Source organism: Manis pentadactyla, chromosome 16 (genome assembly GCF_030020395.1).
Source record: "Manis pentadactyla isolate mManPen7 chromosome 16, mManPen7.hap1, whole genome shotgun sequence".
Lineage (NCBI taxonomy): Eukaryota > Metazoa > Chordata > Mammalia > Pholidota > Manidae > Manis > Manis pentadactyla.
This window is the reverse complement of record NC_080034.1, coordinates 54,960,377-54,972,496: the sequence shown is the minus strand read 5'-3', so window position 1 is coordinate 54,972,496 and position 12,120 is coordinate 54,960,377. Positions and strand designations below refer to the sequence as shown.

At 40.3% G+C, this 12,120-nt stretch overlaps 1 long non-coding RNA gene across 1 annotated transcript; it reads right to left on the bottom strand.

The window, feature by feature from the left end:
* Positions 1–5,450: 5,450 nt before the first annotated feature.
* On the bottom strand, positions 5,451–10,459 carry LOC130681297 (uncharacterized). The gene is made up of 3 exons (XR_008994338.1): positions 9,603–10,459; positions 8,590–8,705; positions 5,451–7,762 (listed from the first exon to the last, which is right to left on the bottom strand). It is a non-coding gene; the product is annotated as an uncharacterized LOC130681297 (long non-coding RNA).
* Between the last annotated feature and the right edge of the window lie 1,661 nt (positions 10,460–12,120).

Below are 12,120 nucleotides of genomic sequence, written 5' to 3'. Positions count from 1 at the left end.
ATTTCGCCATTGTATGTCCATGGCTCCTTTATCAAATATTAATTGACCATATATGTCTGGGTTAATGTCTGGATTCTCTAGTCTGTTCCATTGGTCTGTGGCTCTGTTCTTGTGCCAGTACCAAATTGTCTTGATTACTATGGCTTTATAGTAGAGCTTGAAATTGGGGAGTGAGATCCCCCCTACTTTATTCTTCTTTCTCAGGATTGCTTTGGCTATTCGGGGTCTTTGGTGTTTCCATATGAATTTTTGAATTATTTGTTCCAGTTCATTGAAGATTGTTGCTGGTAGTTTCATAGGGATTGCATCAAATCTGTATATTGCTTTGGGCAGGATGGCCATTTTAACGATATTAATTCTTCCTAGCCACGAGCATGGGATGAGTTTCCATCTGTTAGTGTCCCCTTTAATTTCTCTTAAGAGTGACTTGTAGTTTTCAGAGTATAAGTCTTTCACTTCTTTGGTTAGGTTTATTCCTAGGTATTTTATTTTTTTTGATGCAATTGTGAATGGAGTTGTTTTCCTGATTTCTCTTTCTGTTGGTTCATTGTTAGTATATAGGAAAGCCACAGATTTCTGTGTGTTGATTTTGTATCCTGCAACTTTGCTGTATTCCGATATCAGTTCTAGTAGTTTTGGGGTGGAGTCTTTAGGGTTTTTTATGTACAGTATCATGTCATCTGCAAATAGTGACAGTTTAACTTCTTCTTTACCAATCTGGATTCCTTGTATTTCTTTATTTTGTCTGATTGCCGTGGCTAGGACCTCCAGTACTATGTTAAATAACAGTGGAGAGAGTGGGCATCCCTGTCTAGTTCCCGATCTCAGAGGAAATGCTTTCAGCTTCTCGCTGTTCAATATAATGTTGGCTGTGGGTTTATCATAGATGGCCTTTATTATGTTGAGGTACTTGCCCTCTATTCCCATTTTGCTGAGAGTTTTTAACATGAACGGATGTTGAACTTTGTCAAATGCTTTTTCAGCATCTATGGAGATGATCATGTGGTTTTTGTCTTTCTTTTTGTTGATGTGGTGGATGATGTTGATGGACTTTCGAATGTTGTACCATCCTTGCATCCCTGGAATGAATCCCACTTGGTCATGGTGTATGATCCTTTTGATGTATTTTTGAATTTGGTTTGCTAATATTTTGTTGAGTATTTTTGCATCTACGTTCATCAGGGATATTGGTCTGTAGTTTTCTTTTTTGGTGGGGTCTTTGCCTGGTTTTGGTATTAGGGTGATGTTAGCTTCATAGAATGAGTTTGGGAGTATCCCCTCCTCCTCTATTTTTTGGAAAACTTTAAGGAGAATGGGTATTATGTCTTCCCTATATGTCTGATAAAATTCCGAGGTAAATCCATCTGGCCCGGGGGTTTTGTTCTTTGGTAGTTTTTTGATTACCTCTTCAATTTCGTTGCTGGTAATTGGTCTGTTTAGATTTTCTGTTTCTTCCTGGGTCAATCTTGGAAGGTTATATTTTTCTAGGAAGTTGTCCATTTCTCCTAGGTTTCCCAGCTTGTTAGCATATAGGTTTTCATAGTATTCTCCAATAATTCTTTGCATTTCCGTGGGGTCCGTCGTGATTTTTCCTTTCTCGTTTCTGATACTGTTGATTTGTGTTGACTCTCTTTTCTTCTTAATAAGTCTGGCTAGAGGCTTATCTATTTTGTTTATTTTCTCGAAGAACCAGCTCTTGGTTTCATTGATTTTTGCTATTGTTTTATTCTTCTCAATTTTATTTATTTCTTCTCTGATCTTTATTATGTCCCTCCTTCTGCTGACCTTAGGCCTCATCTGTTCTTCTTTTTCCAATTTCGATAATTGTGACATTAGACCATTCATTTGGGATTGCTCTTCCTTTTTTAAATATGCTTGGATTGCTATATACATTCCTCTTAAGACTGCTTTTGCTGTGTCCCACAGAAGTTGGGGCTTAGTGTTGTTGTTGTCATTTGTTTCCATATATTGCTGGATCTCCATTTTGATTTGGTCATTGATCCATTGATTATTTAGGAGCGTGTTGTTAAGCCTCCATGTGTTCGTGAGCCTCTTTGCTTTCTTTGTACAGTTTATTTCTAGTTTTATGCCTTTGTGGTCTGAAAAGTTGGTTGGTAGGATTTCAATCTTTTGGAATTTTCTGAGGCTCTTTTTGTGGCCTAGTATGTGGTCTATTCTGGAGAATGTTCCATGTGCACTTGAGAAGAATGTATATCCCGCTGCTTTTGGATGTAGAGTTCTATAGATGTCTATTAGGTCCATCTGCTCTACTGTGTTGTTCAGTGCTTCCGTGTCCTTACTTATTTTCTGCCCAGTGGATCTATCCTTTGGGGTGAGTGGTGTGTTGAAGTCTCCTAGAATGAATGCATTGCAGTCTATATCCCCCTTTAGTTCTGTTAGTATTTGTTTCACATATGCTGGTGCTCCTGTGTTGGGTGCATATATATTTAGAATGGTTATATCCTCTTGTTTGACTGAGCCCTTTATCATTATGTAGTGTCCTTCTTTATCTCTTGTTACTTTCTTTGTTTTGAAGTCTATTTTGTCTGATATTAGTACTGCAACCCCTGCTTTCTTCTCACTGTTGTTTGCTTGAAATATGTTTTTCCATCCCTTGACTTTTAGTCTGTACATGTCTTTGGGTTTGAGGTGAGTTTCTTGTAAGCAGCATATAGATGGGTCTTGCTTTTTTATCCATTCTGTTACTCTGTGTCTTTTGATTGGTGCATTCAACCCATTAACATTTAGGGTGACTATTGAAAGATATGTACTTATTGCCATTGCAGGCTTTAAATTCGTGGTTACCAAAGGTTCAAGGTTAGCCTCTTTAGTATCTTACTGCCTAACTTAGCTCGCTTATTGAGCTGTTATATACACTGTCTGGAGATTCTTTTCTTCTCTCCCTTCTTGTTCCTCCTCCTCGATTCTTCATATGTTGGGTGTTTTGTGCTGTGCTCTTTCTAGGAGTGCTCCCATCTAGAGCAGTCCCTGTAAGATGTTCTGTAGAGGTGGTTTGTGGAAAGCAAATTCCCTCAGCTTTTGTTTGTCTGGGAATTGTTTAATCCCACCGTCATATTTGAATGATAGTCGTGCTGGATACAGTATCCTTGGTTCAAGGCCCTTCTGTTTCATTGTATTAAATATATCATGCCATTCTCTTCTGGCCTGTAGGGTTTCTGTTGAGAAATCTGACGTTAGCCTGATGGGTTTCCCTTTATAGGTGACCTTTTTCTCTCTAGCTGCCTTTAACACTCTTTCCTTGTCCTTGATCTTTGCCATTTTAATTATTATGTGTCTTGGTGTTGCCCTTCTTGGATCCTTTCTGTTGGGGGTTCTGTGTATTTCCGTGGTCTGTTTGATTACTTCCTCCCCCAGTGTGGGGAAGTTTTCAGCAATTATTTCTTCTAAGATCCTTTCCATCTCTTTGCCTCTCTCTTCTTCTTCTGGGACCCCTATAATACGGATATTGCTCCTTTTAGATTGGTCACACAGTTCTCTTAATATTGTTTCATTCCTGGAGATCCTTTTGTCTCTCTCTATGTCAGCTTCTATGCGTTCCTGTTCTCTGATTTCAATTCCATCAATGGCCTCTTGCATTCTATCCATTCTGCTTATAAACCCTTCCAGAGTTTGTTTCATTTCTGCGATCTCCTTTCTGGCATCTGTGATCTCTTTCCGGACTTCATCCCATTTTTCTTGCGTGTTTCTCTGCATCTCTGTCAGCATGTTTATGATTCTTATTTTGAATTCTTTGTCAGGAAGACTGGTTAGGTCTGTCTCCTTCTCTGGTGTTGTCTCTGTGATCTTTGTCTGCCTGTAGCTTTGCCTTTTCATGGTGATAGGAATAGTTTGCAGAACTGGGACGAGTGACGGCTGGAAGGACTTCCTTTCTTGTTGGTTTGTGGCCCTCCTCTCCTGGGAGAACAGCGGCCTCTAGTGGCTTGTGCTGCGCAGCTGCGCGCAGACAGGGTTTCTGCTTCCTGCCCGGCTGCTATGGAGTTTACCTCCGCTGTTGCTGTGGGCGTGGCCTGGCTCGGGCAGCTACTCCAAAATGGTGGAGTCGCGTTGGAGCAGGAGCTGCTGGGAGGCTATTTATCTCCGTAAGGGGCCTCCCTGCTCCCTGCAGCCCAGGGGTTAGGGTGCCCAGAGATCCCGGATTCCCTACCTCTGGATTAAGTGTCCCGCCCTGCCCCTTTAAGACTTCCAAAAAGCACCCGCCAAAACAAAACAACGACCACAAAAAAAAACAAGAAAAAAAAATTTTTTTAATAAAAAAAAAAAAAAATTTTATTTAAAAAAAAAAAAGGTGGTCGTTCGTTTTTCTTTATTCTCCGGTGCCAGCCTCAGGCCTCTGCTCACCGGTCTTTCTGCCCTGTTTCCCTAATATTGGGGTCCCTGTCCCTTTAAGACTTCCAAAAAGCGCTCGCCAAAACAAAGCAGCAAAAAAGCAAAAAAAAAAAATGGTCGCGCGCTTTTCTTATGCCCTCTGTCGCCCAGCCTCCAGTGCCTGCTCACTGTTCTTGCTGCCCTGTTTTCCCAGTATCGAGGGCCCTGCACTCTGTCCCGGATGGCGGGGGCTGGGTGTTCGGCAGTCCTGGGCTCCGTCTCCCTCCCGCTCTGCCTGCTCTTCTCCCGCCGGGAGCTGGGGGGAGGGGCGCTCGGCTCCCGCGGGGCCGGGGCTTGTATCTTACCCCCTTCGCGAGGCGCTGGGTTCTCTCAGGTCCGGATGTGGTCTGGATATTGTCCTGTGTCCTCTGGTCTTTATTCTAGGAAGGGTTGTCTTTGTTATATTTTCATAGATATATGTTGTTTTGGGAGGAGATTTCCGCTGCTCTACTCACGCCGCCATCTTCCGCCCCCAATATTATCTAACATTTTACATAAAGAAAAAATTATTTCTGGTTAACATGTTTTTGCTTTTGTGTCAGAACAGCCACAACAAATAGGATAAACATATGTTAAAGCCAAAGTTTTCGAGGTGTGGGTTCTGCAGTACTGTTTACACTGTATTGGTTCAGAAATCAGCATCAACATAGGGTATCGAGGCACGGGTAGAGTGATGCCTGCCAGTGCTGACATGGCTATATAACAGGCAGAGAGGCTGAAAGGAGACAGGCCTAAGAGGGAAGATCATGTCACCAAGTGTGGCTGCAGAGAGAAAAGCACGAGCTGAGCTGGAGACGACCCAGGCATGACACACTCACGCTCACTGTGGCTTGGGATTTGTTTTTAAAGTGTTCAGAGACAAAGTCCAGCAAGTCTGGTTTGAGTCAAGCTTTTCTTCCTGAACTTGTGACTTCTCAATTGAAGTACTTGGCATACTTTAGGGAAAAAATGAATACACTCAGATTTAGCTTTATTAGATATTAAGCTATTAAAGCAGCTGAGGAGTAAGACCAGCACACAAACTGAACTCGTGTTTCCTGTACACACAAACAGGTTTTGCTTAATAATGGAGAGTTCTGGCTCTTTAAAAAGGATAAAAGGCAGGGGAAGGGGAAAAGGGATGGGGTGGGGTGGGGGGTAGAAGAGTGGGAAAGCAGAGGACTCCTCACAGAGTGATCAGGGCAGGGAAAGGAAATGCAAAGATTCTGTCCACTTGATGTTGTGCTTTAGGTCTCTGTGCCCAAGGAAGCTGTGCCTAGAGGGGTGGGCTTTCAACATGCAGCTATGGTTATTTTTGCAACGTGGTAGACACAGGTCATCTAAGTCTTGCCATGCATCTTCCCGCTTCTGAGGGCTGATCCCAATTTCCTAAAGTGATCTGAATCCTTCTAAGCTAGACTAGCTCAGGAAGTTGTCACACTGTGTCCCAATATATAGCATGCTTACTGTGCACAGTTCAGACTTATGGGCCAGCAGGGGGAAGGGTGCACTGGTATTTCTGGCTCATATGCTTTTCAAATACAGTACATTTAACTAAATAAATGGAACACAGTCCTGGGCCCTCATAATGTCCCTGTATGCACGCAATCCACAACACTGAGAGGAGTGCTCATTGTTCCCCAGGTGGGTGGGGAGGAAGGCTGTTCTGTACTGCAAGGAACGTTTCAACAAAACCAATGGCCCAAATTAAGTACAGACTGATGCAGCCCACTGTCACCACCAGGAATGCCATTTGGAATACTTTTGGCAGATGAAAGAATGTCACCCCACTCAATGTTATTTAAAAAATATTTTATCAGGACAGAAGGTCACTTCACTCTCTTTTTAAACTATACAAGTTAGTGTTTTCTTTGAAACATGATTGCATTCACTACTTTCTGTGCTTGGGTATTAGTTCGGAGTAGCTACACTCTAGGCCCTTGATTTCCATACATTTTAAGTTCAGAATTTTTTGTGCTACACAAATGTTTTAAGAAAAGGCACCAACTTACACTTGCCAAAGCTTAGAAGGGACATCCAAAGGATAAGAGGTAGCTTTTTATGTGGTTGGAACCGTGATGATGGGTAATTTATCCCACCAGATTGGTCAGAAGTCTCTATGTGGTTTCTCCACCACACAGATGATAGGCACATGCATCCATGTGGAGAAAGGCAGAAAAGCTGCTATTAATGCCATCGATTCCAAATGCTTACTCTCTCCCAGGTGCCAGTTGTTAAATAAGATGGCACTGCTCCAAAAGAACCCCAGGTGCATCTAGGAATTTGTATTAGATATAGAAGGCAGGCAGGTATGCAGATGTCTTGAACCACCAAAGAAATCGACCTACACTAGGATGATACCTGGCATGACAGTTCTTTAATTTTGAAAGCCTATGATCTGAGTATGTAGTGGGCAAGAGCGTATTGATTAAAGACATTTCTAAGAAGCGTGCACATTAACTATCCACACACTGCTACACAGGGATGGAGTGCCGGCCCCTGTATAAGAAGCAAGTGAAGACCAGCAGGGAAGTAGAGGCTGTCCCACAAACTGAAGTAGGCATCCATGCCGAGACTCTCTAGGCAGGCAATGCCACAAGTGGAGGATCATTATAGCGCTCAAGTTCAGAGGCAGAGGAGAAGGACCAGTGACAGGGAGGGAGAGAGAAGCCTAGCCCTCTAAGAGGTAAAGAGAGTTCCCATTACAATTACAACACTTGATTAAGCAACAAGATTTTCTACTGGAAGACACGTAAAAAATAGCTGTAACAATAATTTACTAAGACAGTAGAAATTTAAAGAAAAATACTCCTATCAGTGTACAGTACAGCTGTATCATTAACATACCAACCACTAAACACGATCCTCTTCAGACAGAGACTGGCTGCCCTCAGGGATGGGCCGTTAGGTGAGGAGGAATTGCTGCTCTTGGTTTAGTTTCGATGATTCTTTGGCACTTAGTAAAGCCATTGTGCCTTTAAGTGGAGACCCCAAATTCTCCATGTGACAAAAGATTTAAAATTAAAGAGAGTTATACAATATTTACTGCTGGTATATCCCACAGGTTAGACCAAGCTCACTGGTCCAGCTGCGTGGAGTCTTCAATGCTTTGTCCAAAACCACTCAGTGTTATGAAGTCAATTAAATAGAAGAGGTGAAAGGGGCAATTATGAAATTCCTGACTTCTTTGCCTTGGTTATATGTCCATAAATTGCATAAAATAAATAATGTAAATTAAATCAAAATCAGCATTAAAATTTGAAATGAGAAAAACAAAAAGCACTACAACCTGGTATTTTTAAGGCAAAACAATTAAGAGAGCTCTTTAAATAGAGAGTTTATTACATCCTTAGGCGATAAAATCCCAGAGCTACTGTTAGGCATGTAAACACAGACCCTGTAAGAAAAAAACAATTGAACACGACATTAGTTTTATTAAGTTACTTGAGGGAACATCTTTTTATTAAGAAAACATACAGACAATTATATAGCAAAGTGAAAAAAACCCAAAAACCTTAGATTGCTCACTAATGTACCATAGTCCATGAACTACCTGCCTATCAAAAAATCCCCACACCTTGAAATCATTTTCAAAGCACAAATGTGTCCAATATGCAAAAAAGTTTTGAATCACAAAAATTCTGTGGTCATAAAATATATGTATATGTACTACACAGGAACACACCCTTTATGAGGAAACTTTATGAGCAAAATTTCACTTCTATTTAATTTAAAAATATTGATTAATCCAAAATGTTAAATGTGAGTTAAAATACAAAGACTATTTTTTTGGTACATGAATCTTCATTCCCTCTTATGGCTCAAAAACCGCAAAAGCAAAATAACTCCTTAGAAGGAGGGTCATCAATTGAAGCAGAAATATCACAACTCAAAAGCTTGTTCATGCTATCTGTGAAATATTCCGTCTTGACTTTCACTAAAAAAAATTCCAAATAGCTATAGCTCAAAGATAATGCCTTATCAATTCCATCAATTATAAAGTATTTAATTTTTAAGTTACCACTAAGAAAGGAAAAATGCCAATCATAGTATGATACTCCATTGGTGGGAAATTGTTAAGATCTTTCTAATTTTGGAGATGTTAAAGGATGAGAAAAGTTATGTTAGAATCAACGAAGTGCAAATTTGTCTTTGACTTGTTTTGCAAATCTTATTTACTTTATTTTTCACCTGTTTTAACTACCTAGATACAAAAAAGCTCACCTGCTACATATTTAATCTTGTCAAGCTTGTGTGACTCGAGCAATAGTTTTAAGGCCAGCGACCTCCGTGTCTATCTTCCTGTCAGTCTGGGTGACACCACGATCTTGCTGGGCATGCTTTTAAAACAGAGATTCATTAGTGTTAAACCACTTTGGATGCGTTCCCTCTGCTCTGCCAGTCCCAGAGGTCCTTCCCAAGAGGAATATTCCAGTATTCTCTCACAGAAGCTCTTTTAGGTTTCAGAGATCCCAGGTAAAACAAGATAGAGAAGTAATGCATGCCATGACTCAAAAACACAGAAGTCTCCATTCCTTATTATTCTCAATCACTGAGATTTAAACTCTCATTAAGATAATCAAATATTTTGTTAGATGCAAAAAAACTTAGGATACTGCACTTCTGGGTATATACCCCCCAAAATAGAAAACGGTCTCTAACAGCTATTTGGAAGCCCATGTTCACAGCAGCATTATTTACAATGGCCACAAGAAGGAAGCAACCCAAGTGTCCATTGACAGGATAATCAAAATGTGGTTATGTTCACACAATGGAAAAAAGGAAGGAAATTATGACACAAACTACAACACAGATGCCCTGGAGGACATTGTGCTCAGTGAAATAAGCAGCCACAAAAGGACAAATACTGTATGATTCCACCTGTATGAGGTCCCTAGAGTAGTCAAACCATAGAGACAGAAAGTAGAAGGGTGGCTGCCAGGGGCTGGGCAGGGTGGAATGGGCAGTTGGTGTTTCATAGGTGAGTTTCAGTCCTGTAAGATGAGAAGAGTCCTGTGGATGGATGGTGGTGATGGCTGCATAATAACGTGAATGTACTGAAGGCCACTGACCTGTACACTTAAAAATGGCTAAGATGGTAATTTTTATGTATTTCACAATTTAAGAAAAACCTGTGACATTAAACTTGCATACATCTATTAACACATTACTACACACAGCAGTAATCACATAAGATGAAGCAAAGATGAATAAAACTACTAAGTCTCATTTCTTACCAATGCCACCATTTCTGTCTTTATTTCCAGCAGCTTCCTTTCATTCAATGAATACTGAAACAAACAAGTAATGTAGGTCAGATTCTGATTTATTCTTTTCTCTCTCTCTTCTTCTCTGGTGCCATAAATATTCTGTCTCAGTACTTCCAAGAATATGTAATACTAGAAATCCCACCCCTTGGCATAAAGTAGCCAGCTCGCCCCTCTCCCTTGGATCTGCTTCTTGAGGTTTCTTCTGTATGTTCACTCACTTCTCCAGCATCTGGATTCCCTTTTGTCAGCCTTCACCTTTGTGCTACATGTTTATCTCTGCATCTCCTCTCTGGGAAGTCTAGGTTCCTCTCACTGTTAAAATAGCATTCATTCCCTGGGGCCAATTTAGATGGAGGCTGAGTCATGTGCTTTTTAGATTTGAGAAGGCTGAAAAAAGTAGGAAACAGTTTAATTTAGGAGTTATTCCACTGTAACTACAAACAAAACTGGTCATTACTTGAGGCTTAGACAAAAGATGGGAAAGGTAAAATTGGGAAAAAAATAGTTTCAAGGCAATACTATTCTGTGACACAGATATTGCCTTGTGATTATAAAACACAATGGAAATCAGTAGCTACAATTACACTAAACCATCACAAGTTGGCTTTAATTTGAAAAACAAAAGAAAACAAAACACTTGGACTTAGTCACAATGCAGTGTTACTAAAGGAACTGACTAGTTCTACCCAGAATTAAATTGGTGTCCTGCCTTTGGCTATTAATGTCTATGCAAATATTTAGGCAATTTGGTTGACATTGAAACCAAAATCAGGCATATCTCTTCAGTGGTGGGTATTAGCTTTTAACTGAGAAGATTCAAATTTGTAATTTAAGTGAATATTTTAAAATTCTTCACTAACATTGGACTAGGGGGAAAATTAATGCTTTTGAACTATCTAGACACTACCTGGTTATAAAATTTTCCCCTGGAACTACCAGGGGAGTAGGTTACTATTACTTCTAAGCATTGTTTAGAACAGAAAGGATGGAAAAACCTCAAAACCTCAAACTAAGGACTAGTATTAGGACCAAAGTATGTTCATCTTTCTCTTTATAAATGTCAGGGTTTCAGATGAGCAGAGAGCTATGCATCATATCACCACAAGAGGGTAGGATGCAACTGCATTTTCTGTATGCCTTCAAACTCCAGTCGTTACATCATCAATGTTGATTCAGTCCCAAGAGAAAAGAAAGGCCTAAATTTTAACACTACCATGATTTTTAACATCACATCTATGTGCTCCATCTCCTTGCACCCCACAGTAGTTTACAGGGCATCCTGCTTTTCAAACTGGTGGTAAATATTACCACAGTTCATTTAATTGAAACAATATTATAAGTTTATTATATAAGGGAATGAGAGGGTCAAATAACTTATCTTTATCAATGCATGTTTAATACATGCTAGCTGCATAACAGTATACTATACTGTCCTGCACTTCAAAATAATTCAAGTTTACTATTACCAAGAGCAACTTCTCAGCTGGTAATTCATTGGCTTTAATCCATGTTCACATTCCCAAGGTTCTTGTTCACAAAGCCAAAGAATGAGCTTCACGAACAGTCAAGGTAGGAGAGCAATGTACAGGCTTTTATTTAGAGATACAGTGAAAAGGCAGAGCTCCTGGCTCATGCCAGGAGGGGACAGGAGAGTCCGTAGTGGTGCGTTGTCTAGGGGGTTTTATTGGTAGCTGAGGATTTTTCGAGAACATGAAAAACTTAGGGGTGTGGACTTGTTAAATTGTCCCTGAATATTTAGAATTAATTTAACACAAGTAACTTCCTCTGATGATTTCTCCCTGAGATACCAGCATCTTGGTCTGGGAGCATATGAAACAAGGCCACCTGCTCAACCCCCAAGGTGGGCTGAGGTATTGTTTGCTAAAGAGTAAGTTAAGAATTTCTAACGTCTTAACTTCTTGGGTATTAAAATGCAATCTTATCTTTAAGGTGGAATCCTTCCTGCCTTTTACTGTGTTGTTTATGCCTGGGCTTACTTGCTGAATTAGTTGCCCAGTTTGCAAAATCACTTCATCAGATCTGAAGGAGAAAGACTGCACATAAGCCTGGGCCTTTTAGCATGCTAAAGAGAACCTTACACATGATTATAAATGGTTAGCATAATAAAACATGTGCTCCTCTTCTTTACCTGGGGAACATTAACTGATTTCACTGAAGAATGATTCTAGAGCTCAATGTTTAACATAGAGTTTTAGTAGGGGGGTTTCCTTGCATGTAGTTACATTGCTCTGACTGCAAATATCCCACCCTGCCCCCTCCCGAGGCCCTCACCCTACCCTGACTACATCCACGGTCCCTGTCTCACCAGCTTGGTTAGCTACAGGCATCTTCCTAAATCAAGTGAATTCAGAATTTTTGCTAAATATACACCTATAAGGACAAAGGTAGCTGAAAGTGTTTCTAGATGTCACATGCAAGTGATTATTTTAGTGCTAGTAGGTGGTTTAATCTTCACTGTTGAAAA